Consider the following 12469-nt stretch of genomic DNA (forward strand, 5'->3'; position numbering starts at 1 on the left):
TATCATCATTTTCATAGCGCTTCAGAATGTTACTGCAGATGACCGGCCGACCCAATAGATATTTAACATAATCAGTTTGAAGCCGCCTGCATCCAACGTTATCCAATAAACTTCACTTCCTTATGATTAATTACTAAGATTAAGTAAAAACCATCAGCACTTCTGAACAAAGTTGTAAATCATTTTTGTAACTAGAGCTATCCGCTCTTAAAATGCATGCCAATTACCACTTCAATGGCATTTAAATTAAAAATTTTACACGTTAATGTCCTTTAATTATTATATAGTTCAATTATTTGTACATAAACCTATATTAAGATTATCATTGGAAAGACATTGGCGTCATTGTTTTGATGCGTGTGCAAGACCGGTCATCGTGACGGTCTTTGAGGGAGACCTGTGCAGGGGGCCCCTATCGGCTAATATGAATATTAATTAACACAATAAACATTAACATAAAATGATATCAGAAAATTCACAGGAATTTCGTATCTAAAATAAATACGTTATATGAAAGGTGTCCAAGTTATAATCCTTTAATTATCCAAGCCCACCCTTGATCTGATAGCACTATCTCTTGAGTAATCCAACGGTTGTGTGACTAACACGCGAGGAATGTGCAGGCGCCGGCGCGGACCCGGCTTGTCTTGGACAAACCTGCCCGCTAACATCATGTGTATACTACCCATCTATACACCCCGTTCAAAAATAAATTCTATGTCATTACAAAAGAGTCCATTTTGGTAAAGCGCTTAAAGATAAATCTTTTTTATTCTCCTTAATCTGATTTTAAGTAAGCGCCAGTGACAGACTTGTTCGTACATTTGTGGTGTAGGTTTCATGAAGGATGTTAGTAGAGTTATGTACAGAATATATTACAACTTTTTAATTTAAATTGAATAACTCTTTATTAATTGGGTTTTAATTTTTTTTACAGAAAGCTATTCCTCAAGGGTATGCTAACAATGCTGGTAATCCAATCTTTCAAAAATTATTAAAAATATTTACAAAAAACTTGACAATTATTTAACTAGTGATCTATTTGTAATCGGAAATAACGGGGTGATTTTAATTGAATTAACAGATGATAAAAATCTTCAAAAGGGTGAACGAATCACTCTTTTGCTGTCAATTAATGTTTGGTACATCCTATCCAAAAAGCAATGATTTAAAGAACAGTAATAAACGTAATAATTTAATAAGAAATTGCTTTGTACTGTCCGCAGTCATTGGCCTGTCGCATTTAAATAGTAAAATAAACTAATGTAACATTTTACAAAGTTATTACTTTATATAGGGTAATTGAAAATCGTGGTAGAAATATGATGTATGCTTTGAAGCTTTTCGCTGACCATCAGCTATATATTGACCCTCTTTAAGCATGTGCACCTATAACCAAATAGCCTTTATATTAGCGCATCAACGTCAGTCAAAATTAAAAAAAAGGAATTAGTCAATATGACCTTAAGTTTTGATTGTTTTTTTTTTACTTTCATGTTTAAGATTTGAAAACTAAATCAATTCTTTATTGCAATTTCAAAAAATGTTTACGAAACAAACTCAACCATTAAGGTTTTAAAATATTTTTCATGAAAGGAACAAACACCTCACTATTTTCAATGCAATAGCCGCATTTATTGCTAAACGGCAGCCATTTTCGCAGAGCGCACTTCACGCCATAAGCGTTTCCGGACGCAGTGGAGAAACCGAAGGCGTTCCACATTTTACTACAAAGAACATCCGTCGACCGACAAACTCCAGACGCAACAAAAGCGCATTATACGCGTACGCCTGCAATATAAGTAACCGCGGGAGACCAAATAGAATACTCTATAACGCTCCGCCATTGTGAACTGTCTGTATGAATTATGTATCTGTTAAAAAAACTTTTGGCTAAATTGCCGGTCGCAGTGCTACCACGTCACGGTTACGTACTTAAAAAATAATTTATCGCTATGACATATTTATTAAAATTCTCAGCTTCTTACCTCGACAAAGTCATGTCTAGGAATGGACATATTTCAATTGAAATAATAACATAAACTCGTATTTACACTATACGTATCTTTATACACATAAGTATCAATTTTCCTCTACTCAACTATAAACATAAAAGCTTGGTCAATATATTGGAGCAATAAATAAATCAAAAACGCCTACCAATTTTAAAATGCAATTCAATCATCATGTTGCACGATGCAGTAGAAAATTTAAAATGAAATAAAACCTTATGCATCGTTTTATTGGAATATCATTTCCGAATTAAACAAAAAAATGTATACTTTTTAATTAAATATTCAAATAATACTATGATTATACAAAAAAATATAAAGCAAAAAAGAATTAAATACATTATGTGTACTAAAAAAAAAGTTTTGCGAAAGTTTAGAAAAAAAATTCTTAAATTATATAATTTGACATAAACAAGTGTCATTCGAAAAGATGCTTTCGAATCGTTTTATCAACATCTGTCAAGTTAAAACAAATAAAATACCGCTATAAACTTAATTGCAAATAACTCATAACATAAACACTAAAAGATTATTGAAAATAATATATAAAATATCTGATATCTTATTTTTTTATCAAGTTTATTTTAAAAACATTTATTTGAAAAAATTTTGACAATAAATAACTTATGTCGCGTTAATTGTCTAAAACACTGATAACTCTGGTTATTTTAAATAATACAACAGAGCAAATGCAGTACATTAGTCGGATATAAAACGTACAATTATAGTGTTTTTTTATAATGTTCAAATATGATAGTCCGTTGTCTTCCGACGACTAACTGGGTCGTCTGTCTAACTTGTAGGTGGATGTCTAAGCTGCGTTTGCAGATTCCTCGTCTCTAGTCCAAAACCATAAAATTCCAGTGGCCTTCTTTTCTGCCCGATATGTTCAGATTCATTTGATTTATGTTATTTTCAATTAGACTATATTTGATAAAGTGTTTGAAGTGTCTTCCTGCTTTTTCTCCACAACTAGTAACACCTTGCGAAGCAAACTACAGTCAAAAATAAAATAGTTTAAAAAAGTAACAATTTGACAATAAGAGTTTTGTTAAAACTTCCATGTTGAATAAATGAGTTTTATCTTATCTTATCTTTATTTATGTTACCTATTCACAGCCATTTCAAGTTACTAATTAACTGGGCTATTCAACTACGTTCTTTAGTCCACCGATCTTTACATCTCTGATTCGATCTCATAGAGAAATTAAGAGTGTAACCCTATCCATGACGCGTTGAGCTACTGAATGCTATAAATTTATTAATCATTAAATCAGACTGTCACCACATTTGATTTTATGTTGTGAAACAGCCTACATCGGAAAAAAAATATTAACATCGTTATTATCTGTTATCTTTTAATTATTATGTTTTATTTTATCCGACACACTAATGCTACTACTTTCTACTTGTTTAATATACCTATTATAAGCCAAAAAAATAAGCTACTTTACAGTCACGAAGAGTGATCTACGACTAGCCCTTTTTAACTTAATACAGAGCAATCGATTATAGTTGTAAATGCTTTATCGTACTATGATAGATATAAAAATTAATGGTTTCAGAAATAATAAATATTTTATTGTGGCCAAAGCTATTCATAATTTGGATTAATACATATTATAATTAATTATTATTTACTATCAGCCTTACAGACTGTACGGCCAGAGTTTATTGGCCTATCACCAAAATAGTGATCATTTTTGCTAGATGATGTATACATTCCAGCCTTTGAAGCTCTTTATGAAGTCATACATCGGAAATATGGTAAAGTATCATCCTGTAGACAGCGGTAAAAGAGTCACGGCAAAACTGATCCACGATTTTCCTCTATACACTTCCTAAAATAAAATTTCATAAACACATTTTTTCTTTACTATAACCTAGCAATACAGAGAGGTATATTAGATGCTTTTTTTTAAAACTACGAGCCAAAAGCGTGGAGGCATAACCGCTGAAAACGTTTAATATTTGAATGCGTAGAGCACGCGGGCCGACTGGTTGCAAACAAAAGCACGTTGACCCGTTAAAATGACCGCAGAAGCTCAGATAACAATGGAACTGCAACACCTCGCTGTATAGCGTCTGCATGATCTATTATTCCGCCCTACATACACACACATGTGTTATATTTAAGAGGGCAGTAGCCTAGGGGCCGAGACTTAAGCTTTTATTACTCCGACAATATTACGCGTAATCATCATCCGCGTGGTTCATCTAATTTTTTTTACAAATTTACTTAGCAATCTATTCTATTGTTAAAAAATCTCTCATTCGCTTGGCCTAGTTGTGTACAGAACACGACTAACAATATTTCTTCTAACACTCTTACTAAAAAATAATGCTCTTATTTGAAGTATTTAAAGTTGACACAAATACTTATATGCCGATATAGCCTATAGTACGTAAGACCGGCGGCCACTTATCCGCTGCGACAGTCGCGCAGAACGATTTGCCGCATCAGTGTCTCGAAACTGCAACGTCACTTCATTTCAACAAGCCATCCATCTCAGTTTAGATTAAACTCCGTTTGACATATTTAATGCCGACTGAAAAACCGAAACTAGTTACCTCACGTCAAGGCAAATTGTTAACGCTATTCAAAATAGTAAAGTTATGATGTGATATAAGCTATATTAATCTGAATACGCGATGCCACGTATCATCGCTTATAATGACGACTTATAAACGTATTTTTTTTTTGGTTCAATTGACTAAGACGTTTAATTCGATTATGATCCTGCGTCACCCACAGTATGATACAAAACTTCTGCTATAAATTTTCGTATGAATCACTTCACTTGCTGATTCTTTTAAAGGTTCTCATCCTTAGCTCGGTTTGGTACATGATCAGAAATCCACTTAAAGATTAATTCAGACTCACCACAACCTGCTACTAGCCAAACCTTTGGTGCTTTGGCATATTGTAAAAGACAGCCAACCTAGACAAAGTGGTCCAAAAAAGCGAAAATGATGAAAAAAAAACCGAAATGCTGAGCACCTATCCGGTTGTATCACATCGTCGTGGAGATTAAGAGTTAGGGCTCTTTTTTGGTAGTTTCTCCACGGCAAGCAGACATGGTGGCGTGAAGTCAGCTCGCCAGCTCTACCACAAAGTTAACCCAGATAGAACATAACCGAAACGAAAACGACTACAAACCAAAAAAAAATAATTGTGTTTACGTTCAAGTACGGAAACTTTTATTCAATATCCGTTTATATTCCTACTATGTACGGACATAGCAGGAATTTAGACGGATATGAAATAAAATTTCATGTCTTCAAAATTATGTACAATACATAATACACACATGTCATGCGCTTAATTTGTGAAAGTTTTATTACTTTGCCATTTATACGGTTAAACACAAATTATAATAAGAAAACTGGCATATTCTAAAATTAAAAAATGGATTATCTAAACCAGGACCTTATGAAGGTAATAAAAATATAAGGATTTTAGAATATAATTTACATCTACTGTTTGAAAAATGTTTATAAGTGTTTATTTGTAGTACAGAAAAGAAAAAATTACAAAATCTAGTTTTAATTCTGAAAACCAGCAAATACTCTTCTTCCACATATATCACTGCACAATATATTCAATTTGGAGTTGAACTATAATTTCAACATTTCAGACGTGTTCATATCCAAATGAATTTAATTATATCTGACCCAATCTGTTTTGTTATCGATTCAAACGAATTATATTTCCACATTCGAATGCATTCAAAATTATAATCGCATTGACAGTTTAATAAAGCCGCAGTAAAGCCAACAATAGCTTTTACATCTAGCTGTGTTCAGTCGTGTGGAATGCGCGTACGGTAATTAATTTTGTGGTTATGTACGCAAAATGTTCTATCGGTTCACTATCGACGCAGTGATTTGGTAGCTCTTGCTTACGGGAGCCTATTTTGATGATACGGCATCTATTTACGTTCAAATCTATTTGTATTTGTTCTGAATAATTGCTTGTTTTTGAATAATTACTATAAATAGAGCGAAAAATCAATACAAAAAAGATTTATTTTACCAAGTAATTAACTCGACAGATGCTAAATTTAACTAAAGTTTATTAATATATTTCGAATTCTTATTTCAATTTGTACTTTTGCTATGCGTTCTTCACTCGTTTCTATGTGAAAATAGTTTAACTTAAAAAAAATTGTAAAAAAGAAGTAGATACTTGGACGCCGAGCGAGAGAGCTTTCTTAAAAGGACGTTAAAGTTTCGAAATGCGGTCGCTTTAAGACCTAAAAAAGTAAAAGAAAGATCGTGCGAACTTTTTACGCCATACCGATGTGTTCTCTCTACGGAAAAATTGTCACAGAACAATACACCTATCACACAAATCTCTCAAGAAGCTTTCATGCTTTAAATCTAATTTATATAGAGTAGTATATGTAGTATAAGAAGATTCTTCGAATTCTATTCTTCTTCTTACTAAATTATGTTATTGATGTTAACGTATGGGACATAACCCATTTTAAAAACATTACTTATTTCCTTTATATGCCGAAAGTGAATCACGGTCTAGTGTGTATCTATTATAAAATCGCAATCAATAACAATACACGTTTCCTTCACTTCACCTTTTTATTGTTTTATTTACTTGAATTAATCGCGAGAGACTACAATTTCATATTTTTAATACTTATTCCTTTTTACTCCTTACGATAAAATTATATGTATAAAAGCTTTCAAGGAGCAAATATATAGTTCATTATTCAGCAAAAAGGTTTAAAGCTTCTGCACCTATTTCTAATAACTCTGTGTAAAGTGATCACTCTGAATTTATTTTTCTCTTGGAATGCGGCAGATCAATTACTTCTGGCAATAAAAAGTCTGCAAAGACAGAGAGTAAATAATAATTTAATTTAATATTGAAAACGCTATTTCTTACTTTAATATTATAACCCTATTTATTAGTTCTGAAATAAATTTTTTTTGAACGGAATATACCATACATCAATTGACAGAAAAAGAGGTGTACATTCACCTATTAAAGTTTATACATCCATAATCAATAACTACTTATTTCGATAAAATAGTTGACAGTGCTATATAAATTAGTAGGTTTTATAATATATACTACAAATGTTGACATTAAGCGGTAATCATCCTGTAATAGTAACACTGAACGGAAGTTGTAAAAAAGAATCATAACACTAACTAAACTATATAACTTTCTTAGTAGGTACAAAGGAAAATGGAATAGGGGTGCGGATAAAAGACCAAGTGAATAAGTTTTCCACGAGTTAATGCTTTCTTAAATCTCATTGAACTGGACCTGCGTTTCTCGTTATTACTTTTATGACCCTTTTCACAATGAGCCAGTAAATTGCTTTCACTTAGACAGCAAGACCTGCCACCTATTAAGCTATCAGAAAAACCAATTCACAGCACAGTAAATACTTTTATTCCAATTTTAATACTGTTATAGGCCAACTAACATAGTTTCCACTAGACAACTTATCACTTCGATGGTTATCGAACTAGTGACCGAGCTCCCGACACAATAATCAAAACGCTTTTTCAACCCCACCACTCTCAATTCTTTTACTGGAAGTTGTCACAAAAGAGTGACGTAGTAGTGCTGCCATTTAAGAAAAATAATACAAACTTTTATAAAATGACTACAAAGCATTTTATAAAAGATATAAAATTTATCGAGTACAGAATAAATTTACTTTGTAAATGCGATAATACTCTGAAAGAGGTTTTATTTATCCAAAAAAAAAATAGAAATAGCCATGAATATTTTTATAATTGTCAAATTTTGTTTACTCGTAATATTGATAGCTTTACTGGGTGATTGGTGAAAGAGACTTCTTAGAGTAAGTAATCTCGACTCAGTCAAAAACTCGTGTCTCTAATTTATCTTGTAATAAATTTACGCAGTTCATTAACCCCAATTTTAATTTAAAAAAATCCTAATATAGTGGCTTTTAAATGGTAAGAATGTAGTAGAATATTATAAAATTTACCAGAATAAAAACTTGTCTGAGTTTGTTGTGGATTCTTCTCAGATCCGGGAGCGTTAGGAGCCTCTTATTTGTAAGTCGCCATCACAGAGGAGCTCTATCTGATTGTAGTTTCAATTAAATTCGGCTCTTCAGGCGTACTTCTCGTAACGGATACAAATGGTCACTCTAAATGGTCATATGTGGCGCGCAATTAGATATATCTCTGGATTATTTTTAACCGATTTAAAAAAAACCTGTAGCCTATTACTATACCCTCATTTTAAATTAAGAATGTACAAATAAGACAAAAAAATATTAATCAATTTTAATAATGGGTAAAATAAGTACCATTATTTATTACACATTGGCACACCCTTTGTACGTAATTTATAATATGTAAATAACGAGATGTAATTAGAAGTATGGATGCGAAATAATTAATCCAGCGATCTCCACTGTATTTCATAAGCAATTTTACAATATTAAATACAAATTAAATGTACAAAATAAAGATAGTCTTTAAAAGTTCATTCAACGAACGAAATAATTTAAAAATATGAACATACCAGTTCTGCATTCGTGGATGTGCGTAACGTTATTTAAACAAATAAAATATGTAAGGGTAAACTACACATATGTATTAGTTATAAAAAATTGCCGGTTTTAAAAAATCCTTCCTTACCTATAACACATAATTCATCTGTGTTATACCGGTGTAAGAAAAAATATGGCGTTTTTCCCGCCTTCAGTTTCAGTAATGATTAATAGCGGTTGGAAAAGTTTTTCTTTGTGACAGCGGGTAACCTTCGTATTTCCAACGCCTTTTTAAAACATTATTAATCGTAAATATACTTCACACGCTTACATTACTTCATATACTGAAAGTATATTTGTAGAACCTCATAATAAAGAAATTGATTTTTAATAAACACCTAAGCTCACATGTAATTTACTACAAATATGATACAGACTGCAACGGCTTTCCAAGTTCAGCTTGCTAATAAGATACGTTTCAAATAACAAGTCTTACACCGTACAATAGAAACAAAATAAACGAATGTAACTCATTTATAACTTGTGTTTCATATAACAGAGATTATGTATTAAATTCAAATAGGGCCTTATATTTATTAATGTTACTTTTAAACTTTAACTTTTAAAAATATTAAGTACATGAAAATTTGAGTTACATTGCATACGATACATCATCATTATCATATCATCCCCAAAAATCGCCACCATGACCAGTCTTTTGCTACACACCATACATCCGTATACCTTCAAATCTCTCTGCATGGCCCTATGCTTTGTTTAAAGGCTCATCATAAACGACCACGTCTCAAATGACTGTTAATTCAGACAAACTTCTGATGTAGCACTCAGAGTAAACGTAAGACTTTTTTTAGTTACTCGAGACGTGATTTAAAAGTACAAACAATAAGAACTCTCAATTTTCATCAGCTTCGTACTGAGTACAGCTTAGCCCGTACTACGTACGTAACCGTACTTACGCGCTGATATTCATTAGGGTCCACAGCTTTTAGTGTTTTTGTATTTTTATACCTGGCCGTTACCACTCGCAAATTGCAACTAATAAAATGATAATATGATAATACATAAAAATAACATAGTTATAATTATAAATATAGTTGCATCGATAGAATTTTTCCAACTCACCGAACTTAACATTAAAGTATTCGATCGAAGATGGATGGTAAGTTACAATATAGTTGACATAGTTTTTATGATAGCTTTGGAAGTTTATAACATATCTGAAATTCAGCATGGCAAGCAGTAAGGAATGAAGAACGCAAATAACCGACAAAGTCCAACGTATCCGCAATTTGAAATGGCAATATTATACTAGATGTGGCATATCGCGCAGAATAGTTGCCCGCTAACACCTCGCTAAGGTTGAGTGAAGGCCACAAGGTGAACAAACGACCTTGTTAAAATTGTCTGTAAACGCTGGATGATAGCCGGGTCTTATGGAAAATCTGATGGGGGAGATCTATGCCCAGCCGTGGACATCCTACGACTGTAATGATGATGACGAAGTAGCCAGCAGTGGCAATAAATGTGTAATGCGTAAATGCGACCTTGACAGACAACTCTATACTTTAATGGTTTGAAACTTTACTTACAATAGTTCCAAAAATATATAGCAATGCCTTTGGTACCTGTATGCTGTCAATGCCACCATGAGTCAAACTGTCATCTACTACGAGCTTTAATAAAATAACAAAGTTCTAGACCTGTTGGAAATGTTAAATATGGAATCAATTTAATTTTGACATTTATTTTATCAATTTGAATACGTAAGCTCATTATTTTAATCAAAAGAGTTTGTTTCAGTTTCATTAATCCTGATTCGAACATTCGACGTGATTGGAACATAACAATTTAATTAAAAGTTTATCAAGTGGACATAATGGAATGAAAAAAAAATGTTATCGTTTTATTAATTTAATAATTACGCTGTTGTACTATAATTTCAACTTTTAATTTACATAACAATTAAATAGGTCATCGTCATCATTTCAGTTCCAGAACGTCCACTGTTGGAGTTGGGCCTCCATCGTTGATTTCGGTTGATAGCGGCAACTTGCATTTTGCGTCGACTTTAACTAGCACGTACACCTCGTATTATAATTTTATTAAATAAATAATAATGAAATACTTTTCATTCACTTTTAAATTCTCTTTTCATTTCTGAATTTCGTTATATCTTATCTAGTTTCCGCCGTATTATGTCACCTTATCGATCGCCACATGCATGGCGTCGTATTCAGTGGTTTGAAGTGCTATCCGATACGTATCGGACGACCGTATTAGACTCTAGACTCTTCCATGTGCTCTTTTGGCCTCCATCCTCCATTTTTGATACATAACTTAAAAATATTCACTCGATATAATGACATCATAAATATATAAATTTGTCATATTTCGATAACAAACTTAGTTATACATTATGAGATAGGAGCGTAGGGGGAGGGGGGGGGGGGATGTTTAAGAATCTGTTTTGGTTCCAGATTTTTCATAGGAAAAACCCTGTCCTGCAACTTCAGTTTTAATGTACAAAATTATTACCAGGTTTTTACTATCGATTATAGTGGTAAAATATCGTGTACTATAAAGCGATATAAAGAAAATATAGTACGAAATATAAAACTTATTAATTATAGTTACTTATAGTACTACCAAAGCCACTGTGCCCATCTTTTAGTATGCAGCTAGCTAGCACGGTAGCAATATACTACGGAACTCACCGACAAGTGACAGCTCGAACCAAAATCCTCTCATAGAGGGACATGAGTCTAGACACCTAGCGGCCTCCCAATCCGTTGAAACAGTTTTAGACGACGGCCCAAGCCGAGGCTTCCCCGGCTCATAATTTACCTCAAAAGGAAAACTCTGTTAAGCCCAACGAGGATAGGCGCCACCTGAGCTTTGCCACCATGAACTCGCGAAATCTGCAAATGCTGCTTGGGCAGAAATGAAAGTCAAAATAAAAAACTTATTACTTAGTATTTGTATTCCGAAGACTCTGTTTAGGTAAAACAATCACTACGGGAGATTGAGCGGTGAGTATTGTCGCATTGTATCAGGTCATGATAAGGAGCGCAACCACTGTCTCGTACCAATTTCAAATTTATACGCCTTTATGTTTACAATACATCTTGAGGGATTTCGCATTTCAGTCGGCGTCACACTTAGATCACTTGCGCAAGTGTCGGTCGGGGAAAAATTTCCTTCCCATTTTATAACAAAATTCAAAACATTTTTTTAAGTTTATTTAAATTTAACTTTAGTATATAGGTACCATTTTGATCGTTTCTACCATTTTGTAGGTATTGTTAGTAATATGTTATATTGAAATGATTCAGGATTCCATCGTATGAGTTTGCAAGTCTGATGATTTCCTCTTTTACGGCGATTGTTTATAGCTGTTCGTTGTTAGTAATTTGTAATTATGCAAAAAAATGTACAGTTCTCAGTTTGAGCAATCTGTACAGAAACGCTTAAAAACTACATGTAAGCTTAATTTTGTGATACACACTTTATAGATTAGTAACACGAAAGACCAACGCCAAAGATTCTGTCCAGCCAAGTGCATAAAAAAATAAGTTTACGGATAACTAATACACGCCATCCTAACAATCCACCTTAAATAACTGAGGGAGCAAAACCGACGTCTCTGATAAGTAGGCTTTCAGGCACTGAAACCCTCCATCCTTGAACTTTAACCATCTCGACCTTTGGCCCGTTGATAAAAGCAAACTTTTCTTTAACAAATAACCACACGAACGACACAAGAATAATCCATTTTAGATGTGGAAGCTCGTGACCCGATTTTTTTTACTAATTTAATGAAGTTTCTAACTTTCTTAAAAACGAAAGACGAGATTTAGATTAAAATTGCGAATTCGTGACTTTTTTGAAATTTATATTAAAATATTAATGAATGTTTTACTACTTTTAATTTAT

This window comes from Battus philenor, unplaced genomic scaffold (assembly GCF_028537555.1).
Source record: "Battus philenor isolate CCGP_79_NKW_IND1 unplaced genomic scaffold, ilBatPhil1.0.hap1 SCAF_5, whole genome shotgun sequence".
NCBI classification, from domain to species: Eukaryota; Metazoa; Arthropoda; class Insecta; order Lepidoptera; family Papilionidae; genus Battus; species Battus philenor.